This window comes from Triturus cristatus, chromosome 1_1 (genome assembly GCF_964204655.1).
Source record: "Triturus cristatus chromosome 1_1, aTriCri1.1, whole genome shotgun sequence".
In the NCBI taxonomy this organism is placed as follows: Eukaryota; Metazoa; Chordata; class Amphibia; order Caudata; family Salamandridae; genus Triturus; species Triturus cristatus.
Genome location: NC_140579.1, coordinates 907,491,907 through 907,516,353, shown reverse-complemented (window position 1 = coordinate 907,516,353; position 24,447 = coordinate 907,491,907).

Sequence of the window (24,447 nt, the reverse complement as noted above, 5' to 3'; positions counted from 1 at the left end):
TTGAACTTCTGTTTGGTCATCCTGTGAGGGGACCACTTTGTCTTGTAAAAGAGGGCTGGGAGAGGCCTCTTCAATAGCCCAAACAAGACATAGTGGACTATGTGCTTGGCGTAAGGTCCAGAATGGCTGAGTACATGGAAAAAGCATCCAAGAACCTTGAGGCCAGCCACGAGCTCCAGAAGCACTGGTATGACCAAAAAGCGGCACTGGTTGAATTTCAACCTGGGGAACAGGTGTGGGTTTTGGAGCCAGTGGCACCAAGGGCCCTCCAAGATAAATGGAGTGGCCCTTACCCTATCTTAGAAAGAAAGAGTGAGGTCACCTATTTAGTTGACCTGGGCACTAGCAGGACATCCAAAAGGGTTATCCATGTGAACCGCCTTAAGCTCTACAATGACTGGGCTGACATCACCATGCTGATGGTGAATGATGAGGAACAGGAAGCAGAGAGTGAACCTCTCCCTGACCTCCTCTCCTACATCCCACAAGATGTGTCAGTAGATGGTGTTGTCTTTTCAGACACCCTCTCTACCCAACAGGAGACTGACTGCAAGCAAGTCTTGCAACAGTATGCTAGCCTCTTTTCCCTGACCCCTGGTCTGACAAACTGGCGTACCCATGATGTGGACACTGGTGACAGTGCACCTGTCAAGAACAAAATCTATCGCCAGTCAGACCAAGTCAAGGAAAGCATCAAAGCTGAGGTCAGCAAGATGCTGGATTTAGGGGTCATTGGACCCTCTGAGAGCCCCTGGACTAGCCCAGTGGTTCTGGTCCCCAAACATCATCAACAAGGTGAAAAGAGAGAGATGATGTTCTGTGTGGACTATAGAGGGCTCAACTCTGTCACCAAGACAGAAGCCCACCCTATTCCAAGAGCAGATGAGCTAATAGATAAATTAGGGGCAGCCCAATTCCTCAGTACCTTTGACTTAACTGCAGGGTACAGGCAGATTGGCATGGCCCCAAGAGCAAAAGAAAAGACAGCATTCTCCCCCCCTGATGGGCATTATCAGTATACTGTCATGCCCTTTGGGTTAAAGATTGCCCCTGCCACTTTCCAGAGGTTGGTTAATCATGCCCTGGCTGGGCTGGAGTCCTGTAGTGCAGCTTATCTTGATGATATTGCTGTCTTTAGCGCCACCTGGAAGGATCACTTGATCCACCTTGGGAAGGTTTAGGGGCTAGCAAAATGCAGGTCTCACTATCAAGGCATCCAAATGCCAGATTGGGCAGGGCACTGTGGTGTACTTGGGCCACATTGTAGGTGGAGGCCAAGTACAACCCTTACAACCCTGGACTGGGTAGCTCCAACAACCCAGACCCAAGTCAGGACATTCCTTGGCTTGACTGGGTACTACAGGAGGTTTGTGAAGGGATATGGGTCCATGGTGACACCCCTCACAGAACTCACCTCCAAGAAGATGCCCAAGAAGGTTAACTGGACAGTTAGTTGCCAAAAGGCTTTTGACACCCTGAAAGAAGCAATGTGCTCAGCACCAATTCTATAAGCTCCAGATTATGCCAAGCAATTCATTGTACAGACTGATGCCTCTGAGCTAGGGATAGAAGCCGTCCTATCCCAGACCAATGATGAAGGCCAAGACTAACCTTTTGCTTTTATAAGCAGGAGGCTACTCCCCAGAGAGCAGCCTTGGAGTGCCATTGAGAGGGAGGCCTTTGCTGTGGTTTGGTCCCTGAAGAAGTTGAGGCCATACTTGTTTAGTACTCACTTCCTGGTTCAAACTGACCACAGACCTCTCAGATGGCTAATGCAGATCAAAGGGGAAAATCCAAAACTACTATGGTGGTCCATCTCCCTACAGGGAATGGACTTTGAAGTGGAACACAGACCAGGGACTGCCCATGCCAATGCAGATGGACTTTCCAGGTTCTTCCACTAAGACAATGAAGACTCCATAGGGCAAGGTTAGTCTCATCAACTTTCGTTTGGGGGGTGCTGTGTGAGAAAGTGTCATCTTTCTTGCATGGTATGCCCCCACTTTTTGCTGAATTGCTGAATGTACTTTGACTGAGTGTGCCCTGGACTCCCGCCAATCAGGTGCCCAGGGCCTATGTTCCTTCCCTAAAAACCTAAAACCCAAATTGGCAAACCCTGGACACATGTCAGTCTCTCGTAAATGATACCCTAGGTACCCAGGGCCTTGTGAACAGGGAAGGCCTCTAAGGGCTGCAGCACTCATTGTGCCACCCTTAGAGGCCCTGTGCCCTAACACACACACTGCCCTTGCAGGCTGAGTGTCTGGGTACAAGACAAAACAAAGAGTCGACATGGCACACATCCCTGTGTGCCATGCCCACCACCTACACTGCCCTGGCATACATCAGCCACCCCTCTAGCTGGCTGCCCTATGCCAGTGGTGTGGGCGCAGGAGCCCTGTGCCCCTACAGTATCCAGGTCCATTCCTGGGTACTGTAAGTGCAGTGCTGCCATTTAAGAGTACATGGTGCTGAGAGCTCGTCAAACATGAACTCCACAGCACCATAATGGCAACACTGAAGACTGAGAAGTTTCGTATCAAACTTCTCAGCACATTAAACCCACTCTGATGCCAGTGTGGGATTTAATGTACCAAGCACCCCAGAGGGCATCTAAGAGATTCCACCTGAAACATAACCTACAATCCACATCTGGTCTGAGAGGCTGCCTAGGCTGCCACACAGCAGACATGTTGCTGGACCCCTGGGTAGGGGAGCCCCTGCTCTCCTGGGCCCTGCAACAATGCACATCCTGGGCGAGGTGCTAGATCTCCTCCCCCAGGATGGGCAGGGGGAAGCTTCAAAGGCATGCCGCCTCTGTGAGCTTCCCCAGGCCACTGCAACCCCCCACTCTGGTGGGAAGCTTGGCCGGAAACCCCAAATAAGGACAGGGGATGTGCCAGCCTGCCAACCCCACCCCTCAGGTGGGGGAGGCGAGGTGAAGCACATCTCCGGGCTCTCGCCATCTTGAAGATGGGAAGCCCTGCCCAATCAGGACTAGGTTCCTGCCCCCCTCCCTCAGGAGAGAGGCAGGATAGGGGGTGTACCCACCCCAGGACAGGGACCCATTAGTCTCTGCCCTTCACCTACCTGTAACACCCCTAAATCTAGAAATTTAGGGGCACCCTGAACCTTCCTTTCCCAGATTCCAGATTCCGAAATACAAAGAAGAGCAAGAAGAAAGAAGACCTGCCCTGCAGCTGCTAAGAAGAGGAAGACACCAACTGCTTTGGCCCGAGCCCTACCGGCCTGTCGACCCTTGAACCTGCTCCTGCTCCAACCCGGCATCTCTTGTGACCAGCAACCTCACAAACCCCGGACGACGTGGCTGCCTTTTGGCTCTAAGCACCTGGGACTCCCATGACTAGAGGCTCTACTCAAAATCTGCTCCTAATCCCTGGCATCAGCCCGTAACCGCTAACCCTTCACACTCTGCACCCGCCAAGCCTGGCCTGTGCCGGATTTAACAAAGACTACGAGGACGACCCCACGGTGACTGTGACCCCGAGTCCGGCACCCAAGGACTTCCCGCGACGCTCCTGACGACGCCTGCAGCCTCAGAACCAGGTGCCCCCCCAACCGCGATGAACAGAGTTTAAGATTTCCCGACACCAAAAGGCACCCCTGCACCCAGCGCCCCGCGGCCCACTGTGCCCAACTCCGGGGTACCTACCTATCCTCCAACTACCCAACTTACCTCTCAAAGTGGTGGTGGCACCTGAAGAATCTTCGTCCCGAGCTTGCAGTCTTTTTCTAAACCGGAGCTTTCCCATTGAAACCAATTGAGCGCCCGAAGGCTCAAAAGCACACTGCACCCAGCCGTCCGAGTGGCTTAGCAAGTGTAACCTCTACACCTATCTACTTCCCCATTTGCCCTGAGCAAGTGACCAGGAGCCCAGCTCCCACAGCCGCAAAGGCCTGCTAGTCAGCAGCCACCAACCAAGGCCACCCTGCCTCCCATAGGATAACATTGGGCCTAACTCTCTCTGCACCCGGCTGCCCCTGTGCCGCTGAGGGTGTAACAACTGTACCTACCTGAACCTGGGAGAACCCTGAGTCTATGCCCAGAACCTTAACTCTGCAAGTCTAGTACTTACCTTAAAGCCGATAACTCAATTTTCTCCATAGGGTAACATTGACTGTTTTTTTAGGTCTTGCGTGACCCAGCGCATGCGCTGGTCTGACGAGACTTTTTGAGAGGGCTCCAAAAAGTGCTACCAGGCCAGCCTAGAGCTACAGTGCATGTGTGCGGGCGCGCGCACCGCGCTTTTCCGCAATTACTCTCACTTTCGTGACCGCTTTGATATTTCAAAAGTCCAGAACAAAATGTAGCCTTGCCTCGCTCCTACCCGAGCGCAGCACCGGGAAGGGCTGACTTTTAAACATTTCACTCATGCAAGACTCGGCCAGTAATAATGAAAACCGGCAGTGGTTGTGATTTTGTTTCGACTTGGAGTTTAAAAGAGATTAAAACGAACGAATACCATGAATTAAAATAGCACTTATGTACTTTCGTTTTTCTCGATTTATTCCAAAAGAATTTATCCTAATATAGGTTTCAAGTGTATCCAGGGCCTCAAAAATTACATTTTAAACGATTTTAAATTTCAATAATTATATACTACAGTGTTTGAGCAAGAGACATTTAAAATAATACTGTCACGGACAACAATTTAGTACAGAGACAGTCACGTTTGGATTGATTGGTGAACGCACAGAGATAGAACTGCTTGTTTAGAATTACACAGCATGTCAATGGGCGCACCGAGACCTGAATCTCCAGGGACTGCCAGTCTCCTTTGCTCTCCACAGGCAAGCACAGCACGCTTCCTAAAACCGGAAGAGAAGAAAAGCATGCCCTGCGTAGCCAAGCTCAGCTTGAGCTGGTGGCAATTTGCTTTCCGATCTCGTGGGCTTTAGAAATATGAGGGCGATGTATCCCCATTTTCGCCTGTGTGTTCAGTTACAGGCCAGTGATTTATTTTCTGAAAAATCCCCAGTTTGTAATTTTTCGTCCATATGATATCTATTAAAAGATTCGGGTTCGGAGTTAGTTTGCAGGTTTTAAATGGTCTCTAAATTTTCCTATTTAACTTACATTTTTCTCCTGAAAAATGGTCGATTTTTGCTTGCAAATGTTGATTGTGCTGTCGTGAATTGGAGGATTGTGGTCATGGTGCCACTTCTTCCCGAGCTGATGATCCGAGGTCCCTATGCTGACGGAGAGGACGATGACTTTAAATGACGGCAGGAAACTCTAATTCTTCTACAGAGGACCGGTTCTGACTTAGGATCTGACATTTAGACAGAATAGGTAAATATGAGAGAAATAAATTTCCATTTAATTGGCTCTTCTTACAATTTTAGATAGACAAATAATTCTGTTTGAATTTCTGTGTCGGGTTATTATTTCTGGTCATGTTTATTGAAATTATTGTGTATTCTTTGAAATGTTTTCGCTAGATTTTTAAGCAACTAAGCAGATGCCATTGACCTCAAAGTACAGGCAGATTGGATAGGTATTAAAAGGTGTGTAGTGGTAGCAGAATGATGGTTTGCTATTGTCTTGGTCTGGCGAAATTGCGTGTATATAGGCTTGTTGATTATTGATTGAAATTTGTACTAACACTATATGTTGAAGTCGTGTTGAGTTTTATGTATTTTGAACGACTTCTTGGACGTAAGGAGTCGGTGACAGTTCCGTAGTAGAGCAGAGGGAGTGTTGCTCTCGGAACAAGGCGGGATTGTTGGCCCTGTATGCAGACAGGGGAAAACGTGTGACAATTGAAGTTGCGCGTCGCATTGTCTGGGTTCGATGAGGTAGCATCGCCGTGTGTTGCCATTAGAAACGTATTTTCTGTGTGAGAAAAGTGTGTATGATAGCGAAGGTTATCTGTGAAACTCTGGTCTTAGGTCTCAGGGATGTTAGACAACATTTGACAAACTTTTAATAATTAATAATTAATCAGTAGTACTTTTAGTTCTAACATGCGAAAATGAAACAGGTATTCGGTTTTAAAGTAAAAACCCTGCTCCATCAATCCCCCCTTTGGTGATATCTAATCACCACAAAAATCAAAACCCCAAAAATCAATTTAGTTTCCCCTTTTGGAAGAATTCAAAATATCTTCTTGTTCATGTTTTAAACCCTTGTTTCCATCTCATCTTCCTTTTTAGTTTCTATATACATACTTTCTCTTAGCTCTTCTAATTCTATTTTTTGTGGATCTCTTTCTGGTTTCTTTCGTCTCCTTTTAACATTTTCTTTTGTGATTTTCTTTTTATTTCTTCTATATCTACAACACATACATCTTAATCTAAGGATCAATAATGCAACAGTTACACATGTTAATGGAAATAATATCTTACCAAAAATGGTACTACCTATTTTAGCTACAAAATTCTTAATAGCAATCATTTTATTAGCCATTCTAGTCCAGATACTTTCAGCTTCCAGTGGTACTAATTCTTCATGCAAATCAGTAATATTTTTGATATAAACTTTTAGATCTTTACTTTCGTCAGGAATGTAAGTGCAACAATGTTGAACTTTCAGCATTCCACAGACTCCACCCTCTTTTGCCAAAAGAATGTCAAGGGCAAGTCGATTTTGCATCGCCATAGCACGCAAAGCAACCATTTCTGTATTAACCAAAAGAAAGCCTCCAGCGGTGCTTGTTGACAAGCGATCCACCACCGTTGACAGCTTCCGAATGAAGTTTTTTTTTGTTTCCAAAAACTGATCCAGCGGTAATTACCTGGTAATTTCCCTATTCAAAACCACATCACCTATGGTTTACCGCTGTAAAGGGAGAAAACTGATGGATCTTTTGATGACCGTGTTTCACCAAACAGGAGACTTTACATATATATATATAGATTAAATGCAAACAATATTAGAGGCAATAATGAGAGTGGCGAGTTATTTTAAATGGTTTTATTTTAAGTCAAAAGTTAAGGTTCTCTGACTCTTTATTCATTAGTCAAATATCAATCAGGTTACAGAATTGAAAAATAGGAAAAATAGCATTAATACAGAACATATTACAGTCTGCATATTGGATAGGTATTAAAAGGTGTGCTTCCCCTTGTAATAGGACCCTTCACAAGAATGCAGATAGACTTCATTGAAATGCCCCCAGTCAACAGATTGAGGTATGTATACGCCCTGTTCCAAGCGTTCCAAGGAGGAGCGCACCGTCGTACTGGGCGCATTTTTATCGTAGCTGGGACATCCCCAACACGAGTGATGTATGTGGAACGTTGTGTGGTGTCCTGTTGAGACCAGGTTGCAGATACCAAGGAGTGCCTAGGACGGGCTCACCAGAACGCGCAGGCACATTTTTGTTTGTACATACTTGCATTACTCACCTTTAAAACACAAGGGAATACAGACATTGCCTACGTTTTTTGCCTGCCGGGGATGGGACACTGGCGGATCAGAAGCTATACCCGTACGCTGGTCCGCACCCCCGCTGCCTGCCCTCCCCCTGCCACCCCTCCCCCTCAGGGCACTGTATAGACAGCTTCTCGCTGCTCCTTAAAGGTGCACCAACAGCAGCGCCTAGAGCATCCCCGGAACAGTGGACCGCTATTGTCGGGCACAGAGTACCAGCATTTCTAAGCAAGGTGCAATATCTTTAATAGGCGCGTGTAGCAGTCGCAGGCATGCATTCTGGGAGCGTGAGTGCCAGTACTTTTGAGACATGTACAGGCACTAGGGCGAGAGCTGCTGTCTTAGGAACTGGGGTATCAGGCTCCAGTCCCGGCATCGGGTCAACACCCTGTGATTCTGGGCACACCACTTAACCTCCCCGGGCATACAAACAATATGTAACGTGTGGTTCTTCTGTAAAGCCTAGCACCGCTCTTTTTCGCAGGTACAGATGATATCTGTTCGCAGTGTAGTGGGATTCGGGGGCGGCGGCGTGAGTGGAGTTAGGGCAACTTTTGGGGCACCCCTGGAGATGTACCCTTTACCATACTTCAATCCTCATCCCTAACTTCTCAGCTGCACCCAGCATGCAATCATACACAGCCTGCCTCCACAGACATAGACATTTGCACACTCGGTACAATCAAACAACCCTACAAAGTATAAACCCTCTGACACATACCTTAGCCCCATTTTCTTATACGTATAAAACATGTGCACATCTTTACCCTCCATCACATGTAAAACACTCACGTGAAAAACACTTCTTACTCAGTTCATGTAGAAACACACACAGCTACATCCACATGCAACACTACGAACCTGCGAGGAACCTCATACAGGTACCAGGTACAATAACACAGTGACATGACATATAGCGGCTCTCAAGGGAATACACAGAAAAATGGAATTTAGTGCACACCAAATTAGAAGTGATCGCACACCTATGCATTTGTCAGCTCAAATGGTGGCATGTGGTCGTTGGTCGAGACGCACTCTCTCATTCCTTGAGTAAATGAAGAGTTCTTATCGCCCAGTGGGGTATATCTTTCAGAGAACTCACACTCATTTGATGTGCAGGTGCCTTGTTTCCAAGCTGCAAAATGTAAAATAAATCCCTAACTCTGCATAACATGTACTTATCTACAAAAAGCACACTTCTTCCTCTTCCACTCATGTTGTGATCACTCCTGTGAGCACATATCTCAAGCTCTCCAAGCTGTGCACTGATCGCAGACAGAACATTTCTCCCACATTGTTGAATCTCGCTATTACAGATTAGCAGTAACCATCTAATGGAGCAGATCTCCAAGGTTATACTAGATCCGAACTGACCACCTCAGGAGGCGTATCCCCCAGGTAAATTCAGAGAACATATCATTCTTTGCGCATGCTTCATCCCAGGGGGCATGACTCCCAGCCTTCTAGATGGACACATCATTCAGGTTGCAACATCTCAACTTAGTCTATCGCCCAACCTGACAGTGCAGCAATGCTCCCTACAGAGAAACATTTCACCAGCTATGGTCACCCCACGGAGCATATCTGGAGGCTCATATTATACCATATTATCAATGGTCTCCTTGGGAAACACTCGCCAGGGTCAGCACCCATCTGCCCAGGGGGTTTCTTATTCAGATTAATCGAAATCAGCGTTGATCATTAGTGCAAGTGCATTGCTGGCGTATTACATTCTTGCACTGATCTGATCCCCCAGCATCTTATTTCTAGGTGTTTTGCAACTCTTCATTGTGCTTTTTTGAGCCACATTTTAGGGAATGTGTGAATAGGGCGTTACAGTAGTCCAGTCTAGCTGATATAAGAGCTGTGACTACCTTTTTCTGTAAAGCAGACGGTTTGTAGGGGAGGACCTTCCTAAGTACTTTAAGAATACAAAAGCATGAGGACGTGATGTGGTTTCTCTGGCCCTCAAAAGATAGTTTTGTATGGAAGTATCATCAAACAACAATAGTATATCAACGAAAAAACTAGCACTAGCAGTGAGCAGATACAGAAACAAGCTTCCATTGACAGTAGTTCTCCCCCTCCACATCTCTGATAACTATTACGGTAGGGGTAACCGGGCAAATGAGCAGTAAAGCGGGGGGAGAACCCCTCTCCAGTGGGGAGATCGAGAGGGAAGGGACCACAAACCACCGAATCAACCTCCAGCCTGTGGTACACACTGCATCCCAACTCGTTACCTCCTCATCCGTCTTCCTCGCCACAGTAATCACTCATGAGCATTCTGCTTCCACAGAAACTCCAAGCAAAAGTTATCATACTAGTCTCCCTATCCCTCCAATACGGTCCTCATTGGCAACCACCAATTACATATAAGGATACAGGATCCAAACCATGACCAGTTTTTTGTTTTGTTTCTGCACTGCTCCGAGTGCTGTTCCTGTGATCAGGTAGGGCGGGACGGTGGTCCTGCTATAGCGGACTCTCATGTCCCAGGGTTTTTTTGGTTTGCCTCAACATGTCTTCCTCCCCCCCCCCTTTTTAGGTCTCGCCTGAGCCAGCGCTTTAGCGCCGCTCTGGCGAGAATTTTAGTAAGCGGGATTTGGAAGTGCAAACTAGTGGCTTTTCAGGCCTGTAGCTACAGTGCATGTGCGCCGGGCGCGCGCGCCATTTGTCTGCCTGCGTGATCACTTTCGCGGCCGCTTTGATGTTCTCAGTGAGCCGCGCGGCCACTGAGAACATCAAAGTGGCCGCGAAAGTGCTCACCATATGCTCTGCTCACATCTCCCTCCTCCCTTTTCCGGAACATGGTTCGTGTGCGCTCGCTTTCGTGACTTGTTTTCTTGGTGGCTTTCTTCATTCATACAGGACCTAATTCCCTCCATGTTAAGAAACGTTCATTTCAGGCACATTCAAAACGAGGGTTGTTATCCGAGCAAAACCTGCAAACGAGTCCCACAGCGGCATGCATCACCACCCCAGGCCATTCCCACTCCCTAGCTCAGGCCCTAGCTTGCAGGGCAGCCATTCTCACGGAGGCCATTGAACAGGCCCAGTGGTTGCCACCCACCTTCCCACAAGTGCCCAAAATGCGACTAAGCAGATTCGGACAGTGGAAGTCGGATGTTCGGTGTGATTTTTCTACCTCCACCTCTATCTCCAGTGCTGTTTTTCGAAAGTTTTCCTTCGCTTTGATTTCTCCGACGTGCCGTCTGGGCGGAGTGCGAGCGTTTCTCTTGAGAGGGGCTGTAGAGGGCCTAATTGAATGGAGAGAGCATTAGTTGTTGTGGTAATGCCTTCCAAATGCGGAACACTGAACTATGGCGCTAACCATGGCAACATTGTTTGTGCGGGGAGGGTGAGAATAATAATTATAAAGAGAACAAGAGGCCGCTGAGCATCAGTACAGTCGTCATTTACTTTGATTGATTGGGTGATGCAGTATTGATTAGCATTCCCAGAATACCTGCTCCAGTAAATCACTCGGGTAAACAGGCTAACGGTTTCTGTTTAAAGTCTACTTATTTCTGCTTTTATTTTTTATCTACCTTGTGGTTGTTTTCAACCACAAGTCTTGCTGTTCATTTAGTTTCTGTCCCCCCCCTTGACTCGCCCCTCGGAGCTAAGTTTTTATTCTTTCATCTTTTGTATGCTTACACAGAAATTTCGAATTTTCCTTTTGTAGGGTCAGGGTGAAAGGAAGTCACAAACTAAACGTCAGAATGCGACAAAAAGCAGTTAGGAGTTAGGACATGTGAGGTGGCACGTGTCAAAGAAGAGTCTGCCAGTGGATGCGGTGATATAGTTATGGAAGACTTTCTGACTAGGTGAACATATAGCTACGTGTGTCCTCGATGTGTTCTGTGATATATGCTGGAGACCTTCTGTTATGTACTGTGGGTGTGACTTTGTAACGTGCTTTTCCACTATCACTAGCCGGATGAGACAACAAGAGTTTGGGCCTCATTTGTGATTGGGGGGAGAGCACCATTTGGCTGATGTTGTTGAGACACCGCCCCCACAACCCCAGCCGAAGTAGTCACAGGCCCAGGGAAATGCCGCAGTCAGTTCTCAGCAAGTCAGGTCAATGCCTGCTCTTATAGAAGTCCTAGAAAACTAAAGACAAGCATTGGCATAGCCAAAAGGTTTCGCCTTAGGGACCTTATAAGTGTTTCGCCATGCAACAGTTGATGTTGTTGCACCAAGGATATTGTGCTGCATAACTAAATACTTATAAGATCCCAAAAACAAGACCTATTGGCTATGCCAATGCTTGTCCTGAAATTTCTTCTAAGTGTGTACTTTTCAAAACTTTAAATATTCACCAAAAATAAGACGAATAACGAAAATGAAAATATTCACCTGCTATTAGGTGAGCTCCCAGTGCTGGATCTTGGTACCCAGCACTGACTCTGAAAAATATTCACAACCGTACTTACCAGTAACCCAATTTTCTTCCGTACGAAACCATTGACTGTTTTTCTGTGAAATTTCTTCTAAGTGTCGATTCCTGCAAACTTTAAATATTCTTTGAAAATTGTATAAATTGTGGAAACATAATTACTTACCTGTTTTGGATAAAGGTCCCACTACTGAGTCTAGGCACCCAGTACTGGATTGCAAAAGTAACGAGAACATACTATACCTGCAACTTGAATTTTCTTCCATAGGGAATCATTGACTGTTTTCTATGAAATATTTTCTGTATGACAACTTTTAAAATAACAAAATATTGTCTAAAAATCATAACAATAACTAAGTTGACTTTTATCACTTGATTCTAAATACTGACCCTGGACTGAATCTAGGATCCAGTCCTGGAATCCCAAAAGTAATCCTAAAAGTAATCTGTTGCAAATAACTTGAATCTTCCATTGAACTCAATGCATGATTGTGTTTAAAATTGTGTTGCCTATTGCAACCACTTGTAACTTTCTACAAAAGTCAATTCCATATTGCTAAAGTATTAATATAAAGCATCTCATGCTGAGAAAGTATATGTTAATACCTATTGTTGGTTCTAAAATAAAACAAGCATATATTTTTTATATATAAACCATTGGCCTAGAGTTCAGTTATTGAGTGTGCGAGACCATTTGTTGACTGAGTGTGTGCAACAAATGCTTTACACTGTCCTCTGATACTGCCTTACTGCTCGACCAAGCTACCACTTTAGAGAGTAAGGCTATATCTAAATTTAGCCTCTGCCAGACCTCTGGGGACTGTGGCCTCTGTACACTCTGTACCTATTTGAGAACAGTATATACAGAGCCACTTTCTCACATTGGTGGATCAGCGGTGGGATACAAACTTGCATTTGTTGGACTACTTGGTTACCATCTGATCAAACGACAGAACTCTTAAAATTGCCTTTAGAATTCATTCTGATTGGTCTTTTCCAAAATACTCAATGTCTTGCTAGGGCCTTGCTTAAGTTCCATTACAATTTTAGAAAAATAAAAGTCACTATATTCAGGGTAGAGGATTAGAACTGTCAGGTTAGAATGACTCAAACAAACCCAGCTATTAGTGAAAATAATAACATGGACCTGGTGTAGGAGCACGACCCCACACCTTACTTACACTTGTCTTTCAAGGAATTGAGGTCCCTATGCAAACTTAAAAATATACCAATGGGCCTGCATCCAACCAAACTAGGGCTCCAGGAGCTCCTGGTTGAGTATGCTAAGGACCACCCATCGGAACATGGTGATGGCCAGTCAGATGAGAAAAGGGAAGATGAGTAGGTGGATAATAACCCCCCCCCCCACACTATTCCCTAGGGAGGAGAGGGCCCCCATGCCCTTCAATCCAAGAAGTAGCATCTGGGGACCTAGAGATCACACAGGTGACTCTGGTACCAGAGAGATCACTGGGGGACCCACCAGTAAAGAGGACAGCCTTGTAAGGCTGGCCAAAATATTAGAGCTAGAGTCCAGGCTCCTGGCTCTAGAAAAAGAAAGGAGAGAGATGGGTTTAGCACCCATCAATGGTGGCAGCAAGAATAAAAACAAGGATAGGGAGGAAACTTCTGATCCTAAAATCCCCAAAGGGATTGTCCCTAAATTTGAGGAAGGTGATGACATCACCAAATGGTTCACAGCCTTTGAGAGGGCTTGTGAAATAAGAATAGTAAAGAAACCTCTCTAGGGGGCACTCCTGTGGGAACAGTTCTCTGGTAACTGCAGAGACAGGCTTCTGACCCTCTCTGGGCCAGAAGCAGGATCCAATGACCTCATGAGGAAGACTCTGTTTGAGGGATTTGGATTCACTACTGAGGAGTATAGAATTAGATTCAGGGGGGCTCACAAAACCCAGACCCAGTCCTGGAATGATTTTGTAGACTTCTCAGTAAAGACACTGGATGGTTGGTTAGCTGGACATGGTGTGCAGGATTTTACTGGATTGTACAATTTATTCATGAAGGAACATATATTAAGTAACTGCACAAATGAAAAGTTGCATCAGCATTTGGTAGACCTAGGTCTAATTTCTCCCCAAGAATTTGGAAAGAAGGCAGACCACTGTGTCAAGACTAGGGTGACAAGGACAGCCACTGGGGGTGACATGATGTGAGAATTTGGCCTGGCATATGCTGGACACTAGTTATAGTGGCCACCTTGCACCAGTCCAATTCGACTCTTAAGGTGATAGGTTAAAGACAACCTTCAAAGAAAGCTATCCTAGTGGTAGCTGTGGAGAGCAGCCTTCAGGCTAAGTCTTGAAGGAGTGTTAAGATTATTGTTTTACCATAGATAACCTCTTGAATAACCAAATGAAAGAGTAGTCCACACAGGTATATATATATATAAAATATATGCATTTATTCTAGGAATAACCCCACTAGTCTCTTTATGAGGCTAGAGGTGAAGATACAATTCAAACAAGCATTGATAATTACAATAAATAGCACTGGAATCACAAGGCCCCAGGGGGGGACCAAACCATATATAAAAAAAGTGGTATAAGAACCACGACAATTCTACAGATAATGCCTAGGGCATTTAGGGTCACTGGCCCCTTGTGAAACCACCCAAGGTAGTAAATGTAAATGTGTATGTACTTGTTTAGCGCACTGCCACCCCCAATCCTGGCGCTTTTACTCATACCTCTGTGGAACCCTTCCTGGCCTTTCCCTGTGAAATGTCCACTCCTGGGCACCCCCATGGTGAAGCCAGACATCCCAGCGCTGCTGGGGCCGTTGTGGAGATTAAGCAAGCTATTGCCCAGAGTTGCAGCGTGGGACCCAGGCGAGAATTATCAGGTCCGAGGAAATTGAATCCAAGACCGGCCGAGGCAGGAGATTGAACTCTGGTCCCGGGCCAGAACTCTGCATCAGGGTCTGCCACTCTAACCATTGAGCCACACTTCTCCTCTAGTGAGGAAGGGGACCCACGGGAGACGCGTGCAGTGACTGAGGTTACTGTCGGGATCTCTATTATAGCCTATCGCGGTTTGATTTTACAAGTTGAAAAACACTTCTAGCAGGAGTTCAAGTTTAATACTTTAGAGTTAAGCTTTTGAAGGGCCCACACCCACGAGAGTACCAAGGTACCACTGTTACCTGCCCCAGGGAAGCCGGATGCATAGGTCGTTTTCGATGTCGGGTCGCGGGCTGATTTTCAATGGCAAAACGTGTAGAACTGCTACTAGCCACAAGCGTCGTCGTTGTCGTGAAGAATGAAAATGTAGATCTTGTAGAGAGGAACCTGAAAGCAGAGGGGACAGAGTCTGGGTCACGGCACAGTGACCAGGGGGCTCAAGAGAAGGAGCCCTTCAATGTCGGGTGCTTCCAGGTCAAAGAGGTGTAGCTTGGATCGTCAGCCACGGGGTCCAGGAGACTTCAAGGAAGGCCAGCTTCTGTAGGGCGACTCTCCCACAAAGGATGAGGGTCGCTGTGGTGTTAGTGTCTGGATTGGATCCACTAAGCCTTGGCAACTGCAACCCACACAAGGAACACAAAGCAGCTACTGGTGTAGACCCACGAGGTCTGAGCGAGGTCTCCAGCGAAGAGACTGAAGAGCAGGCCAGGAGCAACCAGAGGAACTCTTAGAATTGAAGATTGTCCTCCGCTAGGGCCCACAAGTTGAGAGACAAGGGACCGCGGAAGGCAGTAATTTGGCGTGCGTAAAGGTGCGCCCACGGTTCGCCGGAGCGGGCTAGGGCGTCGATCTTTGGCACAGTTGCTGCAGAGAGGTTGGCTCAATAATGGGCCTAAGCACGACTTCCCCACTTGTCGGGGTCGGGTGCTATGCAAGAGGTGGCCGGTGTCCTGGGGTATTGGGGATCTCGGCACCCACGGGGTCCACGGTGCAGAGCTTTGCCTCTGGGATGCTTGGAAACCCACCTCAAGGTAGGAAAGAGTCGTCGATGTCCGAAGGAGCAGCGAGGTTCCAACCGGGTCACTTGCAGTGTTTCAGGTGCCTGCCAAGCAGGGGGGTAACTCCTTTACCCCAAGGGAGATTTCTTCAGGTAGCTGTGCGGCAGCAAGACGAAGGTCAAGACTGTGAAGTTCAAAAATAATCTGAGGCTCTGGGGACCCAGTATTCACCTTTATCCAAAGATTAGGGGAGTGTCCAGATCAGGGTCCACCAATGAGAGGTCAGGCGGGAAAGGGTGGCTACACACGCTCCCCTTTGTGTGTTTCCCGCCTGGGCAGGGGACAGGATGCCCCTAAACCGGTTCCAAGCGGTGTATGCAGAATGTAGGCACTGGAGAAGCCTACGTGCAACTCAGAAAGGCATCCCATGGTGCACCCACCCAGTTCCAATCCACATAGTCTGTCTGGGGAGGTGGGAACACCTCCCTGCAACAGGATCCCTATTGTCCAGCTGCTGTGGCTGGAGTTCTGCCCAGCAACAGGCAGTCAGAGTCGTGTGGGTGGCGGGTAGCATCCATTTTGTACTTCGCGTGCACTTTTAAATTGGTGTCTAAATTCTGCCGCTTTTCCCATATCGCCCCTCTAGCAGGGGGGAATCATGCCCTTAGTCCCATGGCTGGATTGGGGGTATGATTCCTACATGTTTGAGATATGGTTCTGTGTAGCCATTCTCAAGTTATCACGCTATCGCGATAGACTTATAATGCGGTTAAGAGTATATGGTATGGCTACACTACAAACAACCCAGCAATGATTTTACGAAGGTTGCAGAGGGGCCCTACTCCGGTAGGGGTCCCCCCTCACACATATCTCAGCACCCTGCCTTGTAGGATTAGCAAGGCCTGCTCTAGGGGTGACCTATGAGGATATATGTGTTGTATTAAGTGGGATACAGGGTACCTATATCCCTGTAAGGGGTGCAAGCACCACCTTACCCAGACTACCGTAGTGGTCTGGTGGTGTCATTTGGTATGGCAGTCCCAGGGGTGGCACAATAAGTGCTGCAGCCCCTGGTAGGCCTCTGAGGGACCCATGCCCTGGGTACCTAGGGTACCATCTACAAGGGTCTGGTAGGGTGTCCTCAGTATCCAATTGGAGGGTATCTAGGGTATTCACATCAGTTTAGAGAAGAAGCAGATAGGCCGGGGTCCTGGATAGCAGGGCCACAGCCTGGCTAGTGTCATAAAACAGTCAAAACATCAGCAAAAAGTTGGGGGCAACTATGCAGTCGATGCCACTCTCCTACATAACCCCCCCCCCCGCCAATGCAGGGACATTAAACTAACCTTGACCAGTTGAGTCTTCATGTTCGACGTGGAAATATCTGGAGAGGCCATCTGCATTGGCATGGTTGCTCCCAGGTCTATGTTCCACTGTATAGTCCATACCCTGTAGGGAAATGGACCACCTGAGTAATTTTGGGTTTTCACCATTCATCTGTTTTAGCCATAGAAGGGGCTTATGGTCGGTTTGAACAATGAAGTGAGTGCCAAACAAGTATGGCCTCAGCTTCTTCAAGGCCCAGACCACAGCAAAGGCCTCCCTCTCTATAGCTGACCAACGTTTCTCTCTGGGGGTCATCCTTCTGCTAACTAAAGCTACTGGTTGATGCCCTCTTCATTCAGGTGTGATAATACAGCACCTACCCCCACCTCAGAAGCATCAGTTTGAACTATGAATTCTTTGGAGTAGTTGGGGCTTTGGAGCACTGGAGCAGAGCACATTGCCTGTTTTAGGTCATCACAAGCTCTCTGACAGCTGACAGTCCACTGAACTTTCTTGGGCATCCTCTTAGAGGTTAAGTCATTTAAGGGGGTCACAATGGATCCATATCCCTTGACAAATCTTCTGTAATAACCAGTCAGGCCTAAGAAAGCTCGGACCTGAGTCTGGGTGGTTGGAGCAACCCAGTCCATGATGGTCTGGATTTTGCTCTGTAGTGGTTGAACCTGGCCTCCACCTACAAGGTGGCCCAGGTACACAACCTGACTCTGCCCTATCTGGCACTTAGTAGCCTTGATAGTGAGCCCTGCCTTTTGCAGGGCTTCCAAAACTTTCCTCAGGAGGATCAGGTGGTCTTCCCAGGTGGAGCTGAAGACAGCAATATCATCTAGATATGCTGCACTAAAGTCATCCAGGCCTGAGAGGACTTGGTTCACCAACCTTTGAAAAGTGACAGGTGCATTCTTCAAACCAAAGGGCATCACAATAAATTGATAATGCCCACCAGGGGTAGAGAATGCTGTTTTGGCTTTTGCAGATTCAGCTAACCTTATCTGCCAGTAGCCTGCTGTCAGATCAAATGTGCTCAGATACTTGGCTGAGGCCAATTTATCTATGAGCTCATCTGCTCTGGGAATGTGATGTGCATCAGTCCTAGTGACTGCATTAAGTCCTCTGTAGTCAACACAGAACCTCATCTCTCTCTTACCGTCTTGGGTGTGAGGTTTTGGCACAAGGACTACTGGGCTAACCCAGGGGCTATCTGAGGGCTCAATTACTCCCAATTCCAACATCTTTTGGACTTTTGTCCTTATGCAGTCCCTGATATGGTCAGGTTGCCTGTAGATTTTATTCTTCACAGGCAGACTGTCCCCAGTGTCCACTTGATAAGTGCACCAGGAGGTCTGACTTGGAGTCAGTGAAAACAGATGCCTGAATGACTGTAGAACTTGTCTGCAGTCAGACTGTTGCTGATCAGTGAAGCTGCCTTCCAAGGCTACTCCATCAACTGACCCATCATCAGGGTTGTGAGAGAGCAGGTCTGGGAGAGGGTCACTCTCTTCCTCCTGTCCCTCATCTGTTGCCATGAGCAAGCCCATGTCAGCCCTGTCCACATATGGATTTAATCTGTTTACATAAAGTACCCTGTGGGGACCTCTGGGAGTGCCAAGGTCCACCAAGTAGGTGACCTCTCCCTTCTTTTCCAAAATGGTATGGAGTCCACTCCATTTGTCCTGGAGGGTTGCTGGGGCCACTGGCTCCAACACCCATACCTTCTGTCCTGGCTGGTACACCACCAGAACAGCCTTTTGGTCATGCCAGGCTTTTTGCAGTTCCTGGCTTGCCTCAAGGTTTTTAGTCGCCTTCTTCATATATTCAGCCATCTGGGAGCGGAGACCAAGTACATAGTCCACAATATCCTGCTTAGGGGGTTTGAGAGGTAACTCCCATCCCTCCTTCACTAGACAGAGTGGCCCTCTAACAGGGTGGCCAAACAAAAGTTCAAAAGGGCTGTAACCAACCCCCTTCTGTGGCACCTCCCTGTATGCAAAGAGAAGGCAGGGCAGAAGAACATCCCATTTTCGCCTAAGCTTTTCTGGGAGCCCTTTGATCATACCCTTAAGGGTCTTGTTGAATCTCTCAACAAGCCCATTGCATTGAGGATGATAGGGAGTGGTGAACCTATAGTTGACACCACACTCTTTCCACATTGCTTTGAGGTAACTACTCATAAAGTTTGTACCTCTGTCTGATAAGACCCCCTTAGGGAAACCCACCCTGGAAAAGATTCCCAGGAGGGCCCTTGCCACCACAGGTGCTGTGATGGTCCTAAGGGGAATAGCTTCTGGGTATCTGGTGGCATGATCCACTACCACCAGAATAAACTGTGCCCAGATGCTGTTGGTGGGTCAAGGGGACCAACTATGTCAATCCCTACCCTTTCAAAGGGAACCCCCACCACAGGTAGTGGTATCAGGGCAGCCTATGTGGATTTACCTGCCTTGCCACTGGCCTGGCAGGTAATGCAAGAGCTACAGAAACTCTTTCAGTCCTCACTCATCTGAGACCAATGAAAGTGAGGGACAATTCTGTCCCAAGTCTTGTTTTGGCCTAGGTGTCCTGCCAAGGGAAGATCATCGGCCAGTGTGAGTAGGAAACCCCTGAACTTCTGAGGTATGACCAACCTCCTGGTTGCACCAGGCTTGGGGTCTCGACCCTCAGAGTACAGGAGTCCATGACCGTCCTGACTTCCTCAGAAGCGGTCGCTCCTCACGCTCCCTGACCATCCTGACATCGTAGCGCTATACTGCTCACTGCTCTTTGCTGCTTGGTATCGTAGCGCTATACTGCTCTCTGCTCATTGCTGCTTGGTATCGTAGCGCTATACTGCTCATTGCTGCTTGGTATCATAGCGCTATACTGCTCACTGCTCATTGGTTAATTATTAATTGTGCACTGCTCGCATTGCCTGTAACATTATTTGTGCCTGATTTGCCTGATTTGCCTGATTTACCACTGCCCATATCACAGCGTTATTCCGATTGTGCCCCAATCTCGTCCTGTTTCGCTTTTGTTTATGCTGCCATTTTGTTGTTGTGCCAGTCTCTCCACCCCGCTCCCGCCTCCCAGCTGAGCGTCCCTCCCACTGATAGATAAGAATCGGCCCGTTTGGTCAAGCGCTGTGACCGTCCTGACTTCCTCAGAAGCGGTCGCTCCTCACGCTCCCTGACCATCCTGACATCGTAGCGCTATACTGCTCACTGCTCTTTGCTGCTTGGTATCGTAGCGCTATACTGCTCTCTGCTCATTGCTGCTTGGTATCGTAGCGATATACTGCTCATTGCTGCTTGGTATCGTAGCGCTATACTGCTCACTGCTCATTGGTTAATTATTAATTGTGCACTGCTCGCATTGCCTGTAACATTATTTGTGCCTGATTTGCCTGATTTACCACTGCCCATATCACAGCGTTATTCCGATTGTGCCCCAATCTCGTCCTGTTTCGCTTTTGTTTGTGCTGCCATTTTGTTGTTGTGGCAGTCTCTCCACCCCGCTCCCGCCTCCCAGCTGAGCGTCCCTCGCTCCGCCCCCCTCCACTATCCATTTATGACAGATGCACCGACGCGCAGCGGACGCGCCCTATGCGCGCCGAAGGCGCGCCAAAGGTAAGCACGTCTACGCCCGTCCGCGCCTGGACCGCGCCCAGCGCCAGACCCCCTGGCCCCCGCGTAACACACTCCACCCGCCTAACTTACGACGCAGCAACCCTCTCCGCACTCAACACCGGCCGTCTCCCCGACTGTTACCAAGCTGCCCCATGACGCACTCATGGACCTTTCATCTGCCAATCCTGCAAGTTCGACTGCATCAAGACCCACACTACATCCACACACGCCAAACAGAGCTCCAACAACAACCACCTAAAGTGCATCCTGCTCAATACCCGCTCGGTCCACAAACACGCCATTGAACTATGGAACCTACTAGACAACACCACGCCGGACGTCGCCTTCCTTACAGAAACCTGGATGAACGCCTCATCTGCGCCCGACATCGCCATAGCCATCCCGGACGGCTACAAAATCATTCAAAAAGACCACATCAACCAGACAGGAGGAGGCATCGCCATCGTCCACAAGAACACCATCCGCATCTCAACCAGCTCAAACGACACCCTCACAGCCGCCGAACACCTCAACTTCCAGATACACACTGACCCCAAAACCACACTTAGAGGCACCTCCTCTCCAGACCACCAGGACCCCGCACACAATTCAGCGAAGACATCACTGACTTCATCACCCCACACGCCCTCCCCTCCGAAGACTACATTCTACTAGGGGACCTCAACTTCCACCTGGAGAACAACAACGACAACAACACCACCACCCTTCTGGACAACCTCGCCAATCTCGGACTCAAACAACTGGTAAACACCCCCACCCACTACGCCGGTCGCACACTCGACCCAATCTTCTCCTCCAGCAAGCACGTCTCCTTCAATCACGTCACAGAACTCCACTGGACAGACCACAACTGTGTTCACTTCAGCTTCAGTAAGACCACCCCCCACAACAAGTCCCTCGCAGAAACTGGAACAAACTTACCACCGACCAGCTCACCACATCGCTAAGCCAAAACCTCCCCGCCAAATCATCGGACCCAAATCAAGCAGCCACCAATCTCGCACTATGGATCACCCACTGCGCTGACGAATTAGCACCCTTGAAAAAGCAACACAACAAGCCAAATAACAAAAAAGCCTCCTGGTTCAACGACGACCTCAAGAACTCCAAAAAGAACTGCCGCACCCTCGAGAAAGCCTGGCGAAAAAACCCAACCACAGACAACATGACCGCCCTCAAGGACGCCTCCCGCAAACACCACCAACTGATCCGATCCACCAAGAAATCAGCATTCAAGGATCGACTCGACAACAACACCCACAACAGCAAGGAACTCTTCAGCATTGTCAAAGAACTTACCAATCCCAGCGCCGACACCAACGACATCACACCCTCCCTAGACCTCTGCGACTCTCTAGCCTCGTTCTTCCACAGCAAGATCGCTGACCTACATAACAGCTTCGGCGACCAGCCCACTCCCCTCACTACCGAACTGAAACGCCCCACCACCACCCTTTGCGCCTGGAACCCGATCAACACCGAGGACACCACCCGCTTGATGAACTCCATTCACTCCGGATCCCCAACCGACCCATGCCCTCACCACATCTTCAACAAGGCCGACTCAATCATCGCACCCCAACTCCGGGATATCATTAACTGCTCCCTCGACACCGCTACCTTCCCGGAACGCTTGAAACATGCCGAACTCAGTGCCCTCCTGAAGAAACCTACGGCAGACCCCACTGAACTCAAGAACTACCGCCCCATCTTGCTCCTCTTTTTCCCTGCCAAAGTCATAGAGAAGGCCGTCAACACTCAGCTCGCCGCCTTCCTCGAGTCCAACAACTCTCTCGACCCCTCACAGTCCGGCTTCCGAGCCAAACACAGCACCGAGACTGCCCTCATCGCAGCCACAGACGACATCCGAACACTACTCGACAACAGGGAAACAGCTGCCCTTATCCTCCTGGACCTCTCCGCGGCGTTCGACACAGTCTGTCACAGCACCTTGATACAACGCCTCAGCAACGTCGGGATACAAGGAAAAGCATTGGATTGGATCATATCATTCCTAACCGGAAGAACCCAGAGAGTCCGCCTCCCCCCTTTCAGATCAGAGGCCACCGAAGTCATCTGCGGCGTACCACAAGGTTCATCGCTCAGCCCTACCCTCTTCAACGTCTACATGAGTCCCCTCGCATCCATCGCACGCCAGCACAACCTCAACATCATCTCCTACGCTGACGACACCCAACTAATCCTCTCCCTCACCAAAGACCCAAACACCGCCAAAAACAACCTACACGAAGGGATAAAAGACGTAGCCGAATGGATGAAGAACAGCCGTTTAAAACTGAACTCAGACAAGACGGAAGTCCTCATCCTAGGATCATCACCCTCCACTTGGGACGACTCATGGTGGCCACCGGCCCTAGGCAGTGCACCTAAACCAACGGACCATGCTCGCAACCTGGGATTCATCCTAAACTCCTCCCTCTCGATGAGCAGACAAGTCAACGCCGTCTCAACATCATGCTTTAACATCCTACGCATGCTCCGAAAGATCTTTCGATGGATCCCCACCGAAACAAGGAAGACGGTCACCCATGCACTGGTCACAAGCCGACTGGACTACGGAAACACCCTCTACGCCGGAACCACAGCCAAACTACAGAAAAAACTCCAACGCATTCAGAACGCCTCCGCAAGACTCATCCTCGACCCACCCCGCCACAATCACATATCCAGTCACCTGAAAGACCTTCATTGGCTCCCCGTCAACAAGAGAATTACGTTCCGCCTCCTCACCCACGCGCACAAAGCCCTCTACGACCTAGGACCCAAATACCTCAACACGCGCCTGACCTTTTACACCCCCACCCGCCAACTACGATCGTCCAATCAAGCCCTCGCCACAATTCCATGCATCCGAAAAATAACCATGGGAGGAAGATCTTTCTCCTACTTAGCGGCCAAAACCTGGAACTCACTCCCCACCCACCTCCGCCTCACACAAAACCACCTCTCCTTCAGAAAACAACTCAAAACTTGGCTATTTGATAAATAACGAACCCCCCCCCCCCCCCCCCCCCCCCCCCCCCCCCCCCCCCCTCAAGCGCCTTGAGACCCTCCGGGTGAGTAGTGCACTATACAAATTTTTTAACTTAAACTTAAACTTAAACATCATCCCAATATATCTTATGGGTTTCACTGGCATTCCTGGCAGCCTCAGCAGCAGCTTGCTGTCTGAGGGGTTCAAGAGTGGGGCAGCTCTGCTGCTCCAGGCTCAAGTCTGCCCTAGAAGGTCCCCCTGTCCCCAAGAACTCAACCTGATCAGGTTCAAGCTCATCTGGGACAGTTCCTTCTTCAGGTGTCAGATCCTCTTCTGCTAAAAGAGTCTCTTCAGACTGATCCTGGGGGGTAGGCACTGCCTTACCCCTGCTACTCCTTCTCTTGGAAGGTCCTTGGTCCATTTTCCAGAATCCAAGGCCTGTTCAGTTTGTGTCAGCTTTGCATTAGACCTTGTCAGGGCAAACACTTCTGCTGGGATACCCAGCATCGCTGCATGGGTAGTTAGCTCCACCTCAGCCCATGCTAAGGTCTCCAAATCATTCCCTAGCAAACATTCTACTGGTAGGTCTGCACTCACCACAACCTTCTTTAGGCCAGTTACCCCTCCCCAAGAGAAGTTAACAACTGCCAGAGCATGGTTAGTACTGACATTGCTTGAATTGGTCACCTGGTAAGTTTCTCCAAGTATGATCTGTCTAGGGTCCACAAGGTCCTTAGTCACCATAGTGACACTGGCCCCTGTG